Source organism: Castor canadensis, chromosome 10 (genome assembly GCF_047511655.1).
Source record: "Castor canadensis chromosome 10, mCasCan1.hap1v2, whole genome shotgun sequence".
Classification (NCBI taxonomy): Eukaryota; Metazoa; Chordata; class Mammalia; order Rodentia; family Castoridae; genus Castor; species Castor canadensis.
The window spans coordinates 35,031,429-35,054,944 of NC_133395.1; the positions used below are offsets into that span (position 1 = coordinate 35,031,429).

The window sequence follows — 23,516 nt, forward strand, 5'->3', positions numbered from 1 at the left end:
CCAGTGTTTCCTAGATTCTGGGAGGTTTTGTTGGATAAGGCAGGTTGCTCTAAATTTTCCTTTCACAATTGGTTTATCTACATTCAGCTTTCTAGGGTCTACTAAAGCATTTACCTTTCTTCCGTTTTCTTTTTTTTTGCTTTTCCAAAAAAAAATTTTGTTTGTATTGACTCATCTTACATTCTATACCTAAAGGAAAATTTATTTGGATTGGGGAGAGGGTGAAAGTCAATGTTTATATGCTCTATGTGTTCTCTTTACTCAGATGCCATCGTCCTGTTGGCCATTTGAGTTTGCTTTTATGTCAGTCATTTATCTTTATGTTTCACCAGGTTTTTCTGTTAGATTTCATGTTTTATTTCCCTTTACTGATATGTGAGTTTCTGTATCTAGTATAGATCTTAATTTTCTTGTTCAATTTGTATCCTCATGTTAGTAACTTTGGACCATGTGATAAAGCTCTACTTTCAAAGTTTTAATGTTCTAAAATATTAAATTAGTTGTTAATTATGTGTCATTGCTATATAGAATACCCCAAATATATGTTCTTGTGTGATTGAGCCTTACAGTTCTCAAGTTTAGAAAAAGAAGTCATTGAAATAATACCTGTTACGTGGCCTATGATTTGTATTTGTGGTTTGGTCTGAAACCTAGATGTGACTGGCTGATTGTCCCCCACTCTGTTCCTTCCTTCCATTTCCACTAATAAAGGTGACATTTTCTTTTCTCTAGATGTAGCCAAATAAGTTCTAGCCAGTGGACTATAAGTGGTTGTAGAGTATAGCCACTTCTGAGAACCCCCCCCTTTAAAAACACCTGCTGCATTCTCTTTACCCTACATTTCATCCTTCTTTGTTTCTGTTGCAATGAATGTAGATACAATGGCTGGCAGTCCAGCTTCCATATGGAACCATGAGGGTGGGATCCAACCCTAGGAATGGTGGAGTTGTGAGCTGTAGTACACATGGGTTCTAGAAGATGGGGGATCACCAACTTCCATACCAGCCCTTGATTTCACTTTGCATTCTGACTGGGAGAGATGGACAGTTCAGTTATGCCTAAGCCACTGTCCTTTTAAGTTTACTGATACTTGTAGCTAATTGTGATCCTAACTGGTAACCAGTTCAGAATTGCTGAATCAAAATGGTTTATAGTTCATCGTTCTTGTGGAACTGGGATATCCAAGAAGTAAAGCTGTTTTTAAGCACAGCTGCATGCAGCAGTTTAAGTAGCATCCTTAGAGGGCACCTCCTTTCTTCATGTTCCAGTTTTATATTCTCTGTTTATTATGTATTCAAGCTTTCTAAATGTGTCAATAGGATAGCTGCTGGCCGCCTCTGCATTCTGTCATAAAGACATAATCTCAGAGAAAGAGTGGGCACTTTTCTGATAACTTAGAGTTGGTCTGGTTACCCATTTCCTAATCCAGTCAAGGGGACTTGGGAGAATGGCGAGACAGGCTTGTGTCATGTACTCACTGCTGGTGAGTACATGACAGAAAGGACTTGTTACCCAACATAGGGACTAAGTAGACTTTCTGTGGAGTGGAGAAGGTGTGAAGATAGATACATGTCCAGTTGCATTGTATACAATTAGACTTCATATTGCTATGATTTAAAAACCAATATATATGTTAATTTCTTTATAATCTTTCTGGTTTTCAGCAGTTTTTTCCCAAAGACAGCAAAAAATGTTAAAATTAATAATTTATGAAAATCAGTGCTCACCTAGAGATAAAATATAAAATTAATACATATAATGATGAATAGGAAAGTACAATATATTCTTTTCCTTTATAGAAGCCAATAATAAGGTGATCAAATAAAGATATCTTGGTTAAAAATTATAATAATGTTTTCTGAAGAGAGAGCATTTCTGTTAGTGATAATTAAGCTATCTTATTAGAGTGTTTGCAGTGTATCTGAGCAAATGACTCAACCAAGGTGAGGAAGAAATGGCCTTGTATGATCATTTCTAATTTGTAATTTCTTACAAGTAACTTTCTTATGTGATCCTCTCTCGGGGACACACCAGTATCAGAGTTATTCTGTTTCATTTTGTCTTCTAAAATGGGAAAATAAATTTCTAGTAGCTCCCTGAACTGAAATGGAATATGTTGGTTCTTTTCCCAAACAAATGGAAAAGTAAACTTATTAATACATTGAAGGTGGTTATAGCCCACGAATATTTAATCTTGTGTGGAAGTTCAGGCAGGCAGTTTTAAACACAGGAGTTCGGTATACCCTACCCTCAGTTGTCCCTATTGCTAACTTCTGACATTGGAACGGTACACTTTGTTACAATTAGTGAGCCAATATTGAGACATTATCCTTGAACTACAGTCCATATTTTATTCAGATCTCTTCAGGTTTTACCTGCATTCCCTTTTCTGTTCCAGAATCCTATCTACCATACCACATAACATCTTGCCACATCTCTTTGACTCCTCTTGTCTGTGATGTTTTGCCAGACTTTTACTATATTTGATGACTTTGACAGTATGAGGAGGACTGATCGAGTATTTCATGCACTGCCTCTCAGTTGGAATGTGTTTGACACTCTTCTCATGATTATTCTGAAGTTATGGGGTTTTTAGAGGAGGACCAGAGAGATAAAGTGCCATTCTCATGACATTAAATCAAGGGGTGCATATTATCAAAATGACTTCATCTCTGTTACCGCCTGAAATAGGGTTTGTCAGGTTTTTCCACTATAAGATTATTCTTTTTTTCCCTTTTCTTTCTGTAGTCCTTGGAAGTCACTGTGTATACCCCACAATTAAGAAGTGAGGATTTAGATGCTAGCTACTTAAGTATGAAATATACACACAAATCATTTGGAATCCTGCTAATTTGTCTCATGTCCTTTGTTTAACCTGTTCATCTATCTATCAAATCCCTTTTTGTATGGACTCATGCATATTTTTGTATTCTGTGGGTTTATAATCCAGTACTCTTCTATCCTGACATTGTGCTATTATTGTGTTTAAAATATAAGAAAATAGAGTATTTCTCTGCTATGTGACACTTCAAAAATGGTACATACTCATGATGTGAGCTCTTGCCCCAGTCCTAGAATCAGTGATTTCCCTAAAGAACCCTGGTTCTTCTTATTGGAACATGATATTAGAACCAAGATCTGAGTACCAGGTGTGCTCATTGTTGCTGGGGTGTTGTAAGGCAGACATTTTTATTTTACATTTTACAGATGCAGAAAGGAGTATCCCCAATGACGACACTAGTAAAGTAAGGGGGTACTTGTGGTGAGAGTGGGGAAAAAGGGGTCTTGTTTCCCATTCCTCTTCAGTATGGAGCTTTTTCTCTCACTGATAGTTTTGCAAGGAGCTTTATTTTCCTGGGCAGTCTGATGAGTCATTCATGTAAGGTTAAAGTGTAGAAAAGTTTTTATTAATACTCTGAGTGGAGGAGTTACTTATTGATTGAGCACATCGTTCTTTCAGGTTTTTTTTTTCTTTTTTCTTGCAGTTTTGCCAAGCAGGCATAGAAGTGAAACATGGTGCAGTAAAGAGTATTATATATTACCTAGAAGACTACTCAATGCAGTAAAATAGCTTAAGTTCCATTCACATGACTTTGAAATGTGCCGTGCTCTGAGTTCAATTATTTGGACTTTCTGATGGGAAAAAAAAAAGAATATTGTATATTGTTGGTAGCCATAAAATAGATGCAGAATTCTGTATAAATTACCAATAAAGGTGGAATACTTTAGGAGTGTTTAATGGATTTAATAGTCTCTCAGTACTTGCTGTGTAGTTTATGCAAATAGATCCAACTTTTTACAATTTAAATCTTCTTGGAAATGTACATATTACTTTGAATGGAGAAATAAAATTTAGATTTCTTCAAGGAACTCTAAAAGAAGTAGTTCAACTCACTCATATATATTTTTTCTAAATCCCTTTGAGCTAATTAATCCTAATGTGTAGAAGTGGAACTGGGTAGTTTTATTGGTTGTCATGGTCAAAGACTAAGATAACTGGGCAGTTCTAGTTTACCATATTTGAATGAACTCTCAAGAAACAGTGAGACATTACGACAGCAGAGTACACACTCCTCTTCCTCCCCCTCATGGATTTCCATTTTTCTGTTACCTCTTAAATGTTGCAGGGAAGTTTGAATCACTTCTGTAGTTGTCTCAGTTACATTACTTCTGTGTTATTGCAGACAGAATGCCATTAGATCAAGCGGCAATGAATTATCTTAGCCTTGTCCTCCTTCTGCATCCTCATGTTTAGTCATCGCTAAACATAGTCTACTCCTTTAAGCATTTGAGTGCATTAATTTTTGATGTTTGAGACGATTTAATCTGTCAAAGGATGAGGGGCTTAATTTTATTTTCCTTCTGGCCATTAGAGGGATAATTAGAAAAGCTTGAGCAATGCTAGACCCTTATTTCATCTAATCTTTCAAGTTTACAGACTTAATGAAAAATACTATTTCATGAAGGGAATCTTAGTTTAACCTTGTGAAGAGTTTTTGCAGTCAGACCTTATTTAGCACATATGGAACCTTTTTTAAATTTAATCTGTCAACCCCTTCCTTCCTTCCTTCCTTCCTTCCTTCCTTCCTTCCTTCCTTCCTTCCTTCCCTCCCTCCCTCCCTCCCTCCCTCCCTTCTTCCTTCCTTCCCTCTTCCTTCTTTCCCTCCTTCCTTCCTTCCTTCCTTCCTTTCTTCCTTCCTTCCTTCCCTCTCCCTCCTTCCTTCCCTTTCCTTCCCTTCCTCCCTCCCTCCCCTGTCTGGCTGTTGTAGCCCAGGCTGGCCTCAATCTTGTGGTTCTCTTGCCTCAGCCTTCAGAGTGCTGAAATCACTAGGTGTGCCACTGTACTCAGCCCCATCTTTTTCTTTGCTTCTTCCTCCTTCCCTTCCTTTCCTTTCCTCTCTTGCTTGCTTCTCTCTTTCTCCTCCTCCCCTCCATCCCCCCTTTCTTCTTCCTTTTTTGTGTATTTGGATAATCTTGTGAAAGATCCTCTTTAGTCTTCCTGCTTACTTGAATCTCTAATTTTTATTCTCAGGGCCTCCTACTTTTCTGTCTCCTGGGATATCTAGGCCCTAGAAAGGCTTCCTACATATAGAGATTCATTGTGGTGTGTCAGTGTTAATTTGTACCTCAGTTAATGCTTTCCTCATATTCATTCAAATGCTTTACGAGTTCCTGTTCTCTGAAGCATAGATCTTATCTGTTTGATTGAATGACACATTGCAAATATTTAATGTTACATATTTATGAGGACCTTCTAAATTATTTTATTACCCTTTTGGACCTACTTATTGGGTCTTACTTAATTGATGTTAAGACTCAACAATCTATTAAGTCTTTCAGTCAATTCAGACTGAAACTGTAACTAAGATTCTTACAGCCCTAACTCCAACCATATTCAACATAGCTGAGTCAAGTTAGGCACTCTACTGGTTTTGCTTCTTTTTACTTCTTTGGGATAATCTGACCTTTTGCTGTCATAATTACAGTTAAAAATGTGGAGTATTGCTGGCAGAATGAGATACTACAAGGTCAGATACATTTTCAGGGTTGAATCCTCCTGCTAATTGCACTTGAGACGTTGTCTATTAAGAATTTACCATTCTTGATTCTAAAGTAAATCATGATTAAATTATATACATTGCAGAAGATAATAGGAATTTTTTCAGTGCATATTTAGTGAAAACGTGTTTTATATGAAGGCGGTTACCTGACATGATTTTGCAAATGGTGAAATTAAAGCACAGGTTGTTTTTGTACCTTGCATATGCCTACATAATATGCAAGAGGTGGAGATAAGATTGGATCAAGGCAATCTGACTCAAGAACTCTAACAGTTTTTCTTCCCCCTCTTCAGTTTGTGTACAGATACCGAGTGTAAGTCTGTGACCAGGGGAATTGATTCACCATAACTTTAATTTTGGATTCTTCCTTTATTAAGTTGAGTTGCTCATGGATGTTGGTAATTTTGGTAATGAGTTTTAGAAATCATGGTTATTTTTATGTAAATAAACTATTAAAGTTCCCTATTTTACACAATGCTTGCATTTGAGAATAAGTCAGTATCTTAACACAAATGTCTAAGTCAGTGCTATTGAATAATAAATATTTAATTCATTATGTTCTGTGTACATTGTCCCAAGTGAGGCACAGTTATTACAAAAAAGGCGAATGAGATGCATCTTTGAATGGAATGAGACAAGGCAAGTCTTCATTTCCATTAATACTTGCACAGTAAATACTTTCATGCATAATTATACTACAAGGCATATGAAGGGTACAAAATATCATGGGGATTCAAAGGTGGCAGAGAAATAGGGCATAATTTCTCTGAGGAAGTTGTCTTAGAACTAGGTTGGAAAGGAGACAGATTTTTGTCAGAGGTATTAAAAGGAATGATATGAGAACAGGTGCTAAGGAGTAAAGGCATGCACAAGTTCTTTGGAGATATATATGTGGGGGCAATAACTTTAGAGATGTGGTTTGGAGTTAAATTGTGGATTTTATTTAATACCACTCCAGACAGTTGTTATAGCAATGCAGATGGGAAAGAAGCGATTACTTGGAGTCATTCTCGGGCAGAATTTATGAAACTTGGCAACTAATAGAATGGAAGGGTCTGAGTGAAGGAAGGATCAAGGTCATTGTCAAGCTTTTGAGTAGAGGAGACTAGAAAGGTGGCTAGAAATCAGAAGAACTGGTTTTCATTCTGTTCTCTTTGCTGAGACAAGGAATATTGCAACATTTTGTGAACTTTTTTTGTTTTTGGATGACCTCAGCTATTGGAAAACTGGTTTGTATGACTTAATATTGTATATAGGTTATGTGTTAAAGGAAAGGAGATGCTCCCTAAAGAAATCATGGTGAAAATGCCTGTTTGTGCAAGGCATGTATTATATTCAGTGTGTCAAAATGAACTATTCTAAGCCTTTTAATCAATCTTTTGTTCAAAAAATGGAAAGGAGGAGTATTTGTTAGCCACACTGGTTTTGCCAGTAAGTTTATAGGACTGGAAGTCCATTTCTTGACATGACTGAGGTTCCTGGGGGTTTCTGGAGGCTGTTTGGTCTGGGTCAGGACTGCAGGTGTTGCACACATCCACTTGGGACCTGAGTCTTTTTCAGGGGCAGTGAGTGGTCTGTATTACCTTGTACAGAGTCCATGTATAAGCAGAGGGAGCACAGTCCTTCTTGGGAGATGTTCTCTGCATCAATCCTGTCTGCTTTGAATGACTGCTTAGCACTCTCTATGCTTGGTGCATGGTAAATTTTTAAAAAAGTAAAGTGATGATGAGTTATGCCCATAGTCTGTGGCTCCCACATCTTCCTGTTTATTAGTAACTCAGTGATAGAGAACTTTTGACTTAGCAAGATGATGATATTTTGATGACTGCTTATCAGAGATAATTTGAATCAAGGGTCCAATGTATCTGATTTACATTTATATTATTCATGTAGTTGAATATTTTCAGCTAGAATATCTATTCACAATACCTCACTCTGACATTTATGAGTTTTGTGTTTGAATAAGCAATAGTTTATTCAGCAACAGGTGGAAGGTACTTTATGTGAAATGCATGGACATTGGCTTAAGAGTAAAAACTGTGAGGCATTTCAGCAAGGTTCTTTCTGGGTGTCAGCTGTCACTCAGTGGAGGCAGCATTGTCATATTAGCCTCTGTTATCTTGAGTCCAGTGATTACATTAGCTGAGGTCAAAGGAGGGTGTAGAATTTCTACCTTTGTCTTAATTGCTTTAAGTTTTGAAACCTAATATCCCTACTGTAGTTTTTCTGTTTTCTCTCATTTTTACAAGTGATCCTTTTTGTAACAAATCTTTAATAAGACCAAAGCACAATAATGCCATTATATGTTTTTTATATTTTTAACTGAATTTTGTTTTTTTAATGTAGCTTTTTTTTGGTACTGGGATTTGAACTCCGGGCCTCATGTTTACTAGGCAGGTGCTCTACAGCCTGAGCCACACTCCCAGCCCTGAGTTGTTTGAGTGCTAATAACATAAAGCATTTTTTCTCCTGGGTACTTCTCAACCTTTGGTTAGATGTGTTTAACACTAAGCAGTAAACTTAGCTTGAACAATTTAATGAACATTTCTACAGATGTATCTCAGAAAGCAATTTAAAAGAAACATTGAGCCTTTGTAGCCCCCCTTTTCTATGAAAGTCTACTTAATTTATTGAACATTTCTTTGCCCTTCTGTTAGAAATAACTTCAGTAAAAATTTCTCCAGAGTTGAGATTTTAATGTTGCGAACCTTAGGTTCATGTGACTGTTTAGATTAGTCATGTATAATCCTTTATTTTGTGAACAGAATCATGATTGCAAACAGTTTCGTTAATGTAGAGCTTGATGATGTGATGCCTGGGCCAATAGCAGATGCCCGCGTTCTTTTCCTTGTGGACTGTGACCTCTTTTCCTTCCTGCACTGACAGCTGTGGAGGGCAATGTCTAGGCTGAAAGTTCCTCAAGATCAAAGTTTACATCATCTTCAGTCAACACTCGCATTTGGGTGCTTATGTATGTGTGTAGTCCTGTGCAATTTTGTCACATGTATAAATTTGTGTGACTACCAGAATCAAATTACAGATCTTGATGAGGTTCCAACTCCATAGTGTTTCCTTGTGCTACCCTTTCGTAGCTCTCTACCTTACAGGAGGTTTTTGGTTTTTTTTTTGGGAGGGTACTAGGGTTTGAACTCAGGCTCTCATGCTTGTTAGGCAGGTGCTCTACCACTTGAGCCACTCCGCCAGCCCTATAACAGGCCCTGACTTTGAACTTTGCATTGGCTCATGCATGAAAGAGAATCATAAGATGTTTATGTTCAGGAAGAGAGAGCAGCAATTCTTGCAGTTTTGACCTTTCCCCCGCCATAGACCATTCTTCATCCATGATTACCTTCCATATTTTCTATTTTAAAAAAGAAACTCAAATTTTAAAATTGGTTTCCCAGAGTTAGGACTGTCTCCATTATCATAATCAGACTCCACCCCATTCCCATTAATCAGAACCTGGCAGACTGTTCAGACCATTATTTTTATCATCTAGAAAGTGCGTAAAGTTGTAAAACACAAATAGAACTTTAAAAGTCAGAACCACAGTTTTAATTAGTTAAGTACTAGCAAGTGCATCGTAGAAAAGGTCTGTTGAGCAAAAAGTGATGTAGTTTCATGCACCACATTTGGTTGGTGCAATTGTGTATTGTGCATAATGGAGGCTGCTAAGGTAGACACGTGGTGGGCCTAGGGGTGTCTGAATATGTTCGGGGGTTGTAAGAAATCCATCTGGGAGTGACTACAGTAGACTGGGATGCAGGTAGAACCACTCATGTTTCTATGAGGAATATAAGAGGAATCTTGATGTAGAAGGGTAAAGCAGGTGCTTCTATTTTTTCCTGTAAGAAATAGTTCACATTTTTGAAAATGAAAATCTTGTATGTCACAAAGATAAAAATAGACAAATCAGACAATTTACACTTGGGCCATAAAAATGTGTCAGTGAGGCCTGACTTGCTGGGAGAGAAAGCTCTGTTTCTGTACCCACTTTCCTCACTTAATTCCTTCATGTTTCCTGGCGCTGGGAGAGTGAGTTATGGAAAATTCTTGGGAATTTCATTATTGGGAGAGAAAGATCATTTTCTGTTGACTAACTTCTTCTGTTCCTGCCTCCCCCCACTCTTCTGTGCCACCATGGAGCTGCTGTCAGGGCAGTAGCTAGGAAGAAAAACCTGTTTCAAAAAGAATAGTATCCAGGTGACACTCCCCCCACCCTTGGGATAGGGAAGGTCCTCCACCTCCTCAAGTTGAAAAACCTTCACCCTGTCCTGGGAACGCTGTGTTCCTGCGGTTGTGTTCATGCGTGCTCCTGTGTGCACTGTGAGTAGTTCTGGGAGCCTGGGGGTGGGTGTGGGGATACCAAGTCTGGGTGAGTTTCAGGCATGGCCTTTAAAAATAGCTTGTTCTTCATTTTGGGGAACATAACCTTCCTGTTCCAGTTTATTAACAATGAATTTTTAACTTTTACATTAGGTACCTTGGGATTTTTTTTAAAAAGTCTTTTATCTTTGCAGAATTAGCAGTCTCTTTAGAGGATTTATCTGTAAATGGGAGAGAGATTTGCCAGTCATGTAAAATAATAGTCCATCATAAAAATGGAATATTTAAACATGAGAATAGAGTGTTAAAACATAGAGTGGTCTGATTTGATCCAGCAATACCACTCTTGGGGATATACCCAAAAGACTGTTACTCCAGAGGCACCTGCACATCCATGTTTATTGCGGCACTATTCACAATAGCCAAGTTATGGAAACAGCCAAGATGCCCCACCACTGACGAATGGATTAAGAAAATGTGGTATCTATACACAATGGAATTTTATGCAGCCATGAAGAAGAACGAAATGTTATCATTCGCTGGTAAATGGATGGAATTGGAGAACATCATTCTGAGTGAGGTTAGCCTGGCTCAAAAGACCAAAAATCGTATGTTCTCCTTCATATGTGGACATTAGATCAAGGGCAAACACAACAAGGGGATTGGACTATGAGCACATGATAAAAGCGAGAGCACACAAGGGAGGGGTGAGGATAGGTAAGACACCTAAAAAACTAGCTAGCATTTGTTGCCCTTAATGCAGAGAAACTAAAGCAGATACCTTAAAGCAACTGAGGCCAATAGGAAAAGGGGACCAGGAACTAGAGAAAAGGTTAGATTAAAAAGAATTAACCTAGAAGGTAACACCCACGCACAGGAAATCAATGTGAGTCAATGCCCTGTATAGCTATCCTTATCTCAACCAGCAAAACCCCTTGTTCCTTCCTATTATTGCTTATACTCTCTCTACAACAAAATTAGAGATAAGGGCAAAATAGTTTCTGCTGGGTATTGAGGGGGGGAGCGGGAGGGGGTAGAGTGGGTGGTAAGGGAGGGGGTGGGGGCAGGGGGGAGAAATAAACCAAGCCTTGTATGCACATATGAATAATAAAAGAAAAATGAAAAAAAAAAAAAACATAGAGTGGTCTGAGGGAAACTGGTGAAGGTGTTAGAGTCTCCTTCAAGATGGTTGATAGGAGGTGATGAATGCTGGGCTTTGCAAACAGGCTCAGTCATGGAAGCAGGGCCTGTGGCTTGCTTGCCAGTTCACACGTGTGCCAGATAGGCTCAGATGTCCTGGGTTCAGTTTCTTCCACTTCTTACTAAGTTGACTTCCTTCCCTGTTTATAAGTCCCTCTCTTACATTAAAGTTGTGAATAGTTAAAAAACAAAAGTGAAGATGATTTAAAAAGCTTCAATAACAGTGTTGCCTGTAATTCTAGCCCTTGGGAGGCTAAGGCAGGAGGATCTTGAGTTTGAGGCCAGTCTTGCCTATGTGGTGAGATCCTTTCTCAGAAAAATATCTGTATAGATTTGATTTTTTAACTCTTTGATTAACAGTCTTAGAAATCAGCCTTCAAATTTCTTCATGTTCATTTTTAAACTGAAGAAGGTCCAAAAAGATCTCTGATATGGATGTATTTTTAGGAATGACACTGAAACAATGTAGCCGGCCACTCTGAGATGACAGGTGCATCCCCTTACAACTCAGCAGGAGTGAATTTTTAGCTCTTCTAAAAATTTGTGAGGGCAACATTGAACACTGTCAAAGAACTGTGTACTACTAGCTTTTTGTTTGGCTTTAAGACTGTATGCTTTTCTTAGATAAACAAGTGGAAGTAAAATAAGAAACTATACTATCAACCTTCCTACCTTCCTAACATATTTTTTGAGTATGTATTTAGGTGACAGTGGCAATCAGAAATAATCATCACCTTTGTCATGGATCAAATAATCAAATTAATATAAATATACAGACGTTCCCTGGCTAATGATGGTTTGGCTTACGAGTTCTCATCTCTGCAGTCACGAGGAACTGATGCAGTTGAAATCATGCTTTGTGTTTTGATATTTTCCTGGGCTATTGACATGTGATCCCATACTGTCTTGGGATGCTGGGCAGTGGCTGGGCACTTCAGCTCTTAATCAGCCACCGCCTCACAAGCAGAAGCTATAGGTGCTCTATTCTGTACTGTGCTGCTAAGCCAGAATGTTTGGTAGGTTAGATATATTAAATGAATTTCAGGTACTTTCAACTTACAATGAGTTTATCAGATTGTAACTCCACCATCAGTCAAAGATCATCTGTCTGTATCACTTCCAACTGAGTCCTGCTGTCAAATGGGGGAAAATTCAAGGAGTGCTTATAGCAGGGACCCAGTGAGGCCATTATCCCTTGAGGAAGTAATATTTGAATACAGCTATGAAATAAGTTATGGATAAACAAGTCTGGAAAGCAGAACAGAAGTATATGGGTTGTGATAAGTAAACCAACTTATATGATGGGTCTTTTTATGGCATTCTACTCTGCAAGCTTAGATAAAGCCTCTTCTGTACATCTTAATATGGTGGTTTGCCTAGGTCTTATGGTTTGTCTGACCTGAGATGGTCTTGGAAATAATACTCTCAAGATAGGGAATGTATCTCCCTAATATTTTCCTTCTTAGAGATGAAGCCAGGGCTGTAAGGATGTAGCTCAGAGGTAGAGCGCTTCCTGGCATGAGCAATGTCCTGGACTCAATCCCCAGCACTACAAAAGCAAACAAACTCAATCAGAAATGTGTGTAAGTTACAAAAGTAAGATTTAAGTGAATATTTTCATCAAAATGGACTGGAGAAGAAATTTCAAGAGTTGACTCCAAATCCAGAAATCATAACTTGGAAATACTTATATATATTTAGCACCTTAGAGATAAAAGCCTACTTTTATAATAAAAATTTTGTCAATATAACTATAAACTGGAAAAATTTATTTACAGTATACAACAGTATACTGTTTACATGAAGAAACCTCTTAACTAGAGTAAGGCAGTTGCCCTAATATAAAGGTAGGAAGGTATTTAAGCAGTGATTTCACATGATAATGTATGCAAATGTATATTTAATTTGACTGGTGGTCCAAAAATACATGAAAACTACAAATTTCCTTCTATCAGTTTGGGTAAGATTAAAAGATGGCCATACTAATGTTGGAGAGGAGGAGGAAGTTGGGAATATGCATGGATGTACGCTGCTATAGCATCTGTTAAACTTACGCTTTTCTGTGGAAGTGTGCATAAATGTTCAAAAGGTGGTTGCCTTCTTTTCTTGTGGCATTGGAGTTTAAACTCAGGTCCTTGTGCTTGTTAGGGAGGCACACTATTGCTAGAGCCACTCTGCCAACCAGATTGTCTTCCGACCCAGAGATCTTACTTCTGGGAATTTATTCCAAAATATAATTACAAATATGTGCAAAGATTAGCTGTAGTTATATTCACCAGATTATTGTTATAATTAAAAATCATGAAGTAATCAAAATGTCCTGTGGGGAGATACACATTGGGGACATTGAGAGAAGGTGCACTAGACTTCCATTAAAATGCAAGTTTTTTGAATCCATTCATGTGGAAGTTTGTCTATAAAGTATTGTTAAGTGAAGGGAGTAGATTTATAAATAGCATTTATATCAAGTTTTCTTAGTAGCATATTAAAAATTTCTATATGTTAGATACTTTGCTAAATGCTTTTTGTTAATTATCTCATTTAATAATTTGTATTTTAGTGTTAGTATTACATTATAATTTGGTTTGCGTTTTTAGTTTTTAAGCTTTTATTAGCATGCAATAGTTGTACAGGGGGACACACTGATATTTACATATGTGCTTACAGTGTATCTTAGAAGAACATGGTTTGGAATAACGTGAGTTTTAGAAGGGCAGCCAGCACTAGTTTTAATTTATATATAGTGTGGAGTTTTGCTTGAAGAGGAAATAAAGAAAAATGAATGATTAGCATATTTATTTGGCATTTTTAGTCGCAGCCATGGGCACTATTAGGTAATTAGAAAGTGGTGTTTGCTAAGGTACCTTTTAGGCTAGATACAAAGAAATGGAGTTTTAAAGAATCAAAATAATTGATTACTGAACATGTTAGAGTTTAAAATTTTAAATAATTCTGGAGAACCTCAAAAAGCCTATTTAAAGGTAATTTTATTTTTATTAATCAGCCATCAAGTGTTTACTGCATCCCAACCATTTCCAGGAAGAAAGAAGAAACATAGAATGCAGAATTAGCAACCTAAGTGTGCAAACAAAACTTCGGGAAGAGGTAATGCTTGTTCAGAACAGTAAATGAGTAGGCGGTAAATTGTGAAACGTTTAGATGAAAATATAAAAAATACAGGCCTGGGTCATAGATGAGTGCGAATAATAATCACATGTCACAGAGCAGGCACTTGGGGAAAGGAGAGTGGCCGTGGCAGTAGCTGGGCGTGGGGAGCATTCTGCAGACCAGTAGCCTGAGCAGAGGCAGAAGGGACAGAGAGGGGACAGAAGGCTAAGTCAGCTCAGTAGGTGTTGATGGAGCAGCAGGAAGTGAGGGAAGCCATAATGTAGAGAGCTTCTGTTGTGATGCACACTGTGGAAAGTCTTCCAGATAAAATGTCGAAGCCCTTCTTCCAGGCTTAATTATGCTGCTTAGCTGCAAGTTTCTCTTCAGTTGCTACTCAAATATTAAGGAAAGTCCCATAATCAAGTTCATACCCAATAGATAATGGATTCAGAAGTTCTTATTACATATCGCAGGTTTTATTTCCAGTTTTCAAGCTGAATTTTTTAAAGGATATTAACAGGATTCTGTGGATTTTACATAAGAAATAATGAACACATTAGACTTGTACACTTGGAACCCAGTGCTTAATGAAGAAAGTCTGTTGAGTGGGGCTTTGGCTTCCCACCGCCTATAATAATCCCCAAAGGGGTTATTCTTAATTATTTGCCTAAAATAATGAATAAAAAGAAGAAAATGAAGGCTGAATTAGTAGCTTAGCCTAACATTTTATCTGTTGAGATATATATTTATTACTGAATGAAAATTGAAAACCACACTTATTTTTCACATTTGTACATTTGGGAAAAGAATCATACAGAATACTAAGATATCATTTTAATATTCTTTGCACTAAATCTCAGTTTTCTTTGCAATGTAGAAGACTAGCAAGATTAACTATTTTGGTATTTAAGTTATTCTTTTTTAGTACACATCTTACAAATAGAAGAAAGTTGGGTCTGTGACTCTGCAGGCAGCTTGCAAAGGATAGATACAACAAATAATAAATTCTGGTGTGGTAAAGATCACAGCTGATTGACAGAAAGGATTCAAATGATATTATTTTTATTAAAAAATAATAACCACTTGTGTGCCCCATAATATACCTTTAAAGAAATAAAAAAAAACTATGATGATAGTTACTCATAAATTTAGAATTAAGATGAATCCAGTTCTCTATACCTGAGACTGCCCAGGTCAAACTGATCTGTTATAATCTATGTATACTCAGTGTGCATTCTAGGTACAACTGGTAATTTAGAACAAAGCAGAAGGCACATTATTTGTTGGGTATAAATCTAATGCACAAAGCTAAACACAAGATATTATAAATCACAAGAATGAATTATACATGACCTATAAAAGTCAGTAATATTGCCAGAAGACAATTATTCAAGCAAAGTATTTTGGATAAAGTGGGCAAGAGTTTTGAAAGAGCATAAAGATGGGGACTGGTGGATCCAGGAAAGGTTTCTGTCTGGAAGGAATGGCAAATCGTTGGACCAAGTCTGTGAACTCACCTAGTCTTGGGCTAATCTTTGTAGTTCCAGAATAATGCACAGTGCCTTGGACATATTAGTACACAATTTTTTAAAAAATAAATTGTCTCTTAGATATTTTGAAGTAGAAAATTACAACATTCAGGATGCTGTAGCAGTTTGATTCCTGGCTTAACCATTGCTTCCAGATTTGTGCTGTTAGTTGAAATCTTTATCATCTAACTTATAATTTCCTTGTCTGCAAAGTGGGATATAGAATACATATTTCAAAATTTGTGGTTTTAATAAGTCTTGCAAAACATTTAGTAATGTCATCTTAAATGTTACTCTTAAATAAAAGAGATAGGAATATGGCAGAATGCTGCTTTTGTGGTTTATATTAACATATAAATGTATTCTTTATGGTCTGCTATAAGCTTCTAAGAAGTGACACTGAGTGACTTGAATATTATCTCTGGCATATGATTATTTGCTCTTGAAATTCTGTTAATTGGAATGGGGCCAAATTGGGAGAGTGTGTGGAAAGGAAAGCAAAGGACAGGTTGGTGGTGTTCTGGTACAGTAGTACTCTTCAGACCTCTTCTCTTCCTCATCTCAGTATTTAAGAAATTAGCAAAGGCCTTTCTTAAGGAAGGGTAGGATAGATAGCCCTTCTTGAATGAAAGAAATTATTATTTAACTGGACTAGGGATTGATCCTGTATAATGCACATAGACTCTCAATCACAGAGAGGCAAAGAAACTGATGTATCACTGGGCAGAGTACTCTTTGTTCCCGGCATTCTTCTGATAGCCACTTTCCTGACTCTTGTTTTTGTTTTTCTCAGAGAGAATCTCTCTGCCCTCCATGGGCTCTGTTGTTGGTAATCTTATGTTTTCTTTCTTGCAGTGAGCCCTTTGCTGGTTAAAACAAAACTTGCTGCCTCCTTCCCACTTTCTAGTCATGACTGTTTAGTTCTAGCCTGTGGTGTCCAAAGCTCAAAGGGCATTTTGACTTGTATGGGAGGCCATCAGTGAACTCAGGTAATTCATAACAAATCATCCCTTAAACATTTTTAGTGTCCTATAGAACAATCTGCTGGGGAGTTTTATGGAGAAAATTCATACTTATATATATAAGAAAATACAGAATTCTGAGCAATTTAGAGCAGACTGTGGGTGAGTTAGTATCTATGAGAGGCACAGTCCTTCCCGCAGTTCTTCACTTCAACTGCTTTGTACTTGGCCTTGTCTCTGCACTTAGCCATGGCCCAGAGGTAAGATTGAACATACAGTGCTCTTAGGGCTTTGAGCTCTGAATGCTAACTCATAGGCACCAGAGATTTTTTTTTTTAGTAAGCATCCTTCGAAGGGGCTGTTGACTTTGGAAAGCAGGGTTCCTCCTAGTGGCTGATCACTGACCATCTGCATAGGAAGAAGCCTATATAGAGATTCCTGGAAGCAGATTGTAAGAGGGATGCTGGGTGCCTGAGGTACTCCAACCCATTATTAGGGTCTCTAAATACTTCCCTTAAAAATCGTATGAGACTTGGGCACTGAAGAAAGATGGTAAATATTTGTCTGATCAAGTATATGTTGTCATATTATTTTTGGTGTGATCAAGTATATGATTGAGAAACATCTTCATATGCATTTTATGATTTTAAAAATACAGCTTCAGCTAGGCACCAGTGGCTCACCCCTGTAATCCTACTACTTGGGAGGCCTAGATCTGGATGATAGTCGTTCAAGACTAGCACATGCAAATAGTTCATGAGACCCCCATCTCCAAAATAACCAGAACAAAATGGACTGGGGATGTGGCTCAAGTGGTAGAGCACCTGCTTTGCAAGCACAAAGCCTGGTGTTCAAACCCCAGTCCCACAAAATGAAAGAAAAGAAAAGATACATGTTAAAAATGGAGTAGGTAAAAGAAATAAAAATATAAAGCAAAGTAGACAGCTAATCATAATGAAATTTTCTTGTACTGTTCAGCAGTTCTTCCATTTCAATAATAGATTATGAGCTGGTAGAGTAACTCAAGTGGTAGAGCTCCTGCTTAGCAAGCATGAAGCTCTGAGTTCAAAACCTCAGTGCTTTCAAAAAAAGAAAAGGAAAAAAAGAATAGTTTCAAAACAACTGAGAAAAACCAAATCTAGTGTGGTTTTATTAAGAAATAGAAATGCTGGTTTTGTATGTGTTATAAAAGTTTTTTTCCTTTTTTAAGACACAAGTATTTGGGGAAAGTATGCAGGATAGGAACAGGACTTTGTTAAAATTCTAGTTCTGCTGAGTCCATTCATTTTTGATCACATATCCTTTATTTAACTAACCTTGAACAACCTATAATTCCTACCTGAGTTTCAGTTGCCTTACCTGTAAAATAGTTACCAAAAGGAACTACTTCGTAGTGGTGTAGTGAGAGGGATGTAAATGAGAACAGTGGAGACCCTTGGCAGGAAGGGAAGTTTGTACTCACTCAGTGGTAACTAATATTATCAGCGATAATGGAAAATTCCCATTTTAATGTGGTTATTTCTCTAAAGCCTTATAATTGGCCATGTAAGGCGATGTCCCTTGTTTAAAACATTGAAAATTGTCTTTTCTCCTCTCTTATTAATGTAAGCTTATATAATGATGTTACTCTCTTTCTCTTAAACACTGAGCAAAATGCTTTGTAAAAATTGCATTAATGTTTTAAAAATTAGGGCTGGTGGAGTGGCTCAAATGGTACAGCACCTGTCTAACAAGCATGAGGTCCTGAGTTCAAAGTCCAGTACCACCACAAAAAACTATACTGAATATTTAAAAAAATTAAAGTACTTTACACCTAAGGTCCATGTTTGTTGTATTTTTATTATGCTAAGAAATTCTAGATATAACTTTACAATCATTATAGGGTTTCAAAAAACATCGCTATTTGAAATCTGCGTCAGTATTTTAAAATGTTAGGATATGTACTTACAAAAATATGTAAATACACTGTATTTATAAGTTCTTCTAGGGGTGCAGAGCACTTCAAGTGTTAGCACCTGCCTAGAATGCATAAGGCCTTGAGTTCAACCTCCAGTTCTTCTGACTCCTATGCTCCTTTGTGTAGTGGCCTTCCATCATCTCCCTTTTTAATGGAGCTCTTATAAGTCTTTTGTTTTCTCCTAAAAAAAAAAAAAGAAGGTTCTTCAAAGACTGTTATGAAATTATGATAGTAGTGTAAATTAAGATGGGAAAAACCCTTCCTAAATCACCACACTATTCTTAACTTGGCAAATGTTTTTGTGTATTTTACTCATTCTTCTTATACAGGTCATTTTTACTTATAATTACATGGTAAGTTTTGCCTTCATTTTTCTTAAGTTTACTTTACTGAAGCAGGATAGTAGTCCATTTTTTAAACCATAATCAAATCAATCATTTCCTTGTAATAGGTTATTTTCAGTTTTTATGTCATAAATGGTATTTCAGTGAGCTTTTCATACTTAACAGTTTTCCTTTGGTTTGTCTTAGGATTAATTTTAGAATGTTGTTACTGGATCAGAAACTATCTGTTTTATTTATTTTTATTATTTTTAATTTTGACTTACAAAACAAAGTTCCTTTCAAATGAGTTCTGATCACTGATATTTCCGGAGGCAACACACGAATAAGTTTCTTTTTATCGCCTTGTAATGATGGATATAATGATATTATTATAAATTGCCTAATTTAATTAATGTTAAGTGATAGCTCACTTTTTCTTATTTCTTTATAAGGAAGAGAAGTGACTTTGTAGAGATATGCTTAGTTTTGGACTGAAATAAATGCTCGTGTCTTGGAATAATCTTGAATTAGTAAAGCAGTTGTAATAAACCTACATGTTGTTAGAACTAACTTAAAGAAAAACTTATAATACATTTTGTTGAGTTTTGGTGTGGGAATTGAATATAGGGCCTGCCACACGCTAAGTATAAGTCCTACCATTGAGCTATATTGCCACTTCCACTGTTGACTTTTTATAAGTCCGAGTGCTCATAATTGAAAGTACATTTACACAATTGAAACACAGTCACAAGATGGTAAGTTCTTTGAATTAATAAAAAAGGAAAAGAAAACCTTTAAAATGTGTTTCTGTCTTAGAGATTCTATTAGTCACTATTTGATTTAGTGTAGTATTTGCTTTAAATTTATACAGTTTGAAGCACAATTCTCTGAATGTAGAATTGGAAACCATTGTTTTGTTTTCATGGGTATTTAAAAATAGCCTTAAGAGAATCTTTACCTTATATTTTATGAAGCAACTCTTCATGTCTTCCTCCTTAGGTATCTTTCTCTTTTACCTCATATTAAGACAGGTCTTAATATTTTAAAAACAATTACATAAGTCATTCATACCTGACTCCCCCTCCAAGACAAACTGTAGGCATGTTAAATAAATAAAAATAGACAGGTGGGGAGATTTCTTGAGGTACACATTAGGTGATGGAAAAGAGTATGTGTGAGAGATCTAAAGAGAAAAAGAAATTAGGAGGACAAAAATATGGAGGAGAGTAGGTTTGCTCTGAGTTCTCATTGCCTTCTTCACAGATTCCCCTGTAAACTGTAAGGTAAGGTAGACCATCGGAGTTAGGTTTGTTGATAGACACTTGAATTTGAGTCACACTAATTCTGCATCTTCCTCATTTCACTTTTCTATTTTCTTCAATTTTGTTTTTACAAAAAGTGCTGTGTAACTTTCTGGTTCTTTCTGCCCTGCTGATGCTGCAGGCTCAGCTTTGTAGCTACTTGCAATCAGCATGTGACTTTACACCTCAGGGGCACTGTTTCCTGTTAGAAACCCTGAGCTGGCCCGGACTTAAAGGTGGCGATTAACACAGGAAAAGACCTGAAAAACTGTATCAGGGTACATGGCTGCATTGTGCGATGAGTTGATCCCATCTATGTGGACTTGGTGTAGAAATGAATTCTTGAGCTCTTTTCTGGACCTTTTGGCTTCCTGTGCATCTGAGAGAGGGTGGTTGAAACCCTAAATTACTGTAACCTCTTTCCAAAACACATATCACAGAAGATTAGAATCAGTTCAGATTCACCTGGATAGAAATCACTGTGAATGACCTTGATAAATACTTAAGGCCCAGGCAGGTTTTGGGAGTTTTTTAATTTAGTAAAATACTCATAACACAAATTAACTATGTAAACTGTTTTATATATGCATTATTTATTTCACAAAGCTTTATAACAAACTTAAAGCTTTTCACACTGTGCAAAGCACTTCTGTGTGGAAATTTGAAGATGAATAAGTTCTACTTTTTTCTTCAAGGAACAAAATTACATTTAATCCATGTATTTTCATAAAACTGTCTAACATGACAATATGTGAATGCATATGTAATAAGGTGAGAACTATTCCTTATTTTATGGTAGGACTAACTCTAAATATCACTATTTTAGTTTTTATTTGTGATAAAATATATAAAATTTTACCATTTTACCATATTTAAGTATTCAATAGATGAAGTTTCTTCATTATGTAACTTGATATTGAAGGGAAATGTCAAGTTTTAGTAGAATCATGAAATTAAAAAAATGGTTGGTTTGGAAATCTTTTACTTTTTCTGAAGTTAAAAATAACTTACTGCTTTTCCTTTTCTACTCTTCTTTATTTGCTACGCATATGTTTTGGTAATTGAAATACTGCCATACTGTTTTAAACTTATTTTTTTTCTGCACTACAGAGATCTTTGTTTTGCCCTCAAGATCTTAAAGACAATTTTATTCCATGAAAAAATTTGAAATCCATGTGTAGTCATTCTTAATAAAATATTATGAAATTGACCATTGTGGGTAAATTTCAGTTAGCATGAATTATGATTATTAATAAAGTCAAGCTTTCTGAGATAGAGTACCCAAAACTCAAGTGTTTTAGTAGAAAAATCTTAGGAAGTCTAACTTATTTAAGGAAGTAAGATTTTCATTTTACCAAATAAAATTGTCAGTGCTATTATGGGGTCTCTGAGAGTAGTGATTATCTGGGAATTTAAAAATCACTGGAAAGTATATGCTTTTTATATCTACTTGGTCTCATAATTTAGCTGTAACTATAAGCGTTTGGTTGTGTCATTTAACTCCAGATGCATGTTATTTTTCTTCATTGATTGATATTTTGTATTTGTGATACTGACTTTTAAAAAAAGCAGTGTGTATTTTTTCTTTTTACAACCATTTTTTAGTGTGTATTACTTGTGCAAAATGTGTTTCATTATGACATTTTTATACATGCATATGATGTACTTTGATCATAATTACTCCCCATACACTAAGTCTTTCTCTTTTAGTCTAAATTACTTTGAGTACTTTTCATGCTCTATATGTATCAGTGATTGTTGTGTGCAGGGTAAACCAATGGCAACAAAGTGCCAGAACCTTTGCATCTAATTGATTTTGAGAAAAAAACCTAGCTTCTCAAACTGTTCAGTTTACTAATGTTCATAATCAATTTTTAGTATAATTATGAATCTTCCAAGTGACCTTAAAGTTGTTGTAGCAGTGGGAAGGTAGCAAATATAGCATTTGGACCCTTCAGCTGAGTGGATTAGTAACAGAGTTCTTTTCTTGGAAAATAGAAGTAGTTGAGAAGGAATGACATTTGCATAAAGGCACTTCCTTTTGCCACCTCTGAATTTTTTTTAGAAGTATGGTTTAATCTTACTCCTGTAATTAAACTGCTTTAAGCTTCTTTCCAAGGGTCACAGCCAAACTGAAGGATTTATTTCCTTGCCTGGCTTTAAAACACTGCTGTCAAACAAAGTAGGCAAAGGCAAGCAACAGAGATACAGCCCCCTTGTGTTTTCAGTGTATTTGCATTTACTTATGACTTCTAAGGTATTTTAAATTCCCAAAGGAGCTGGCTTGCTTTAAACTCTATTATATTAGTTGTTACCTGAATAGGTTTGTAAGAGATCAAAGTAAGTGTCAGCTGAGTAAATAGAAGAGATTTTTTTTCTTTCTGAGCTATGTTATAAAGGGAGATTTATTTATGTTTAGAACCTAACATAGTGGGGAAAACATTGGGTTATTAAAATTTGAGAAGTGTCAGAGAATGTGGATGCTATTTTCTGTAAAGGATCAGATATTTTGAAATTAGAGATGAAATAGTTTAATAGATTAAAAAATCAAGAAGTTTCTTGGAGTGACTTCTAATTTTCTGTTGGAGAAGAGACTTTTTTTGTGTGTGGTGCTTGGTCTTAAACCCAGTTACTGTGCATATTAGGCAAATGCTCTACCACTGAGCTGCACCCTCAGCAATGGAGACTGCTTTTCTTTAGGTGTGTTGGCATTTATTGGAATAAAAATGGGTTTAAACAGATGATTCTGCTTATCTCCCTGAAAGTGGCATTTAAATGAGTGATTCTAATGTGCTAGCATCCTGCGGCAGGGCGGTCATGGTGAAAGGTGATGGAAAATATCAGGGAAACCAAACTAACTTGTACCTATGGATTTATGATTTGATCAAAAACATTTTTGCATTTTTACATATGTATATATTATGTGCATGTTCCCTGTCTTATCAATGATTGCTACAGACATTATTAAGGGCTCTTTATGTATTAAAAAGATGTTTTGTCTCTCTTTTTTTTTTGGTGGTGGTACTGGAGTTTAAACTCAGGGCCTCACACTTGCTAAGCAGGCACTCTACCACTTAAGTCACTCTGTCAGCCCTCAACAAAGAAGTGTTTAAACATGACAAAGTGATATACTTATTTCTTTGATTATTGGAAACAGGAGTTCCTTACTAACTGTATCTATTTAGTATAATCTCATACATAAGCACATAACATATTAGATTATATGAACTGTATGCTACATTTGATGGG

At 36.3% G+C, this 23,516-nt stretch overlaps 1 protein-coding gene across 8 annotated transcripts in view; it reads left to right on the forward strand.

Moving 5' to 3' along the window:
* The window catches only part of Klf12 (KLF transcription factor 12), a 580,787-nt gene that overhangs the window by 249,351 nt on the left and 307,920 nt on the right, over positions 1-23,516 (forward strand). For 2 of the 8 annotated variants that reach the window (XM_020179159.2, XM_074043230.1), the window contains exon 2: positions 14,092-14,192. The exons of the other annotated variants lie outside the window; for them this stretch is intronic. The gene's annotated coding sequence lies outside the window, so the exon portion shown is untranslated. The remainder of the gene's footprint in view (positions 1-14,091; positions 14,193-23,516) is intronic. 8 annotated transcript variants of the gene reach the window in all.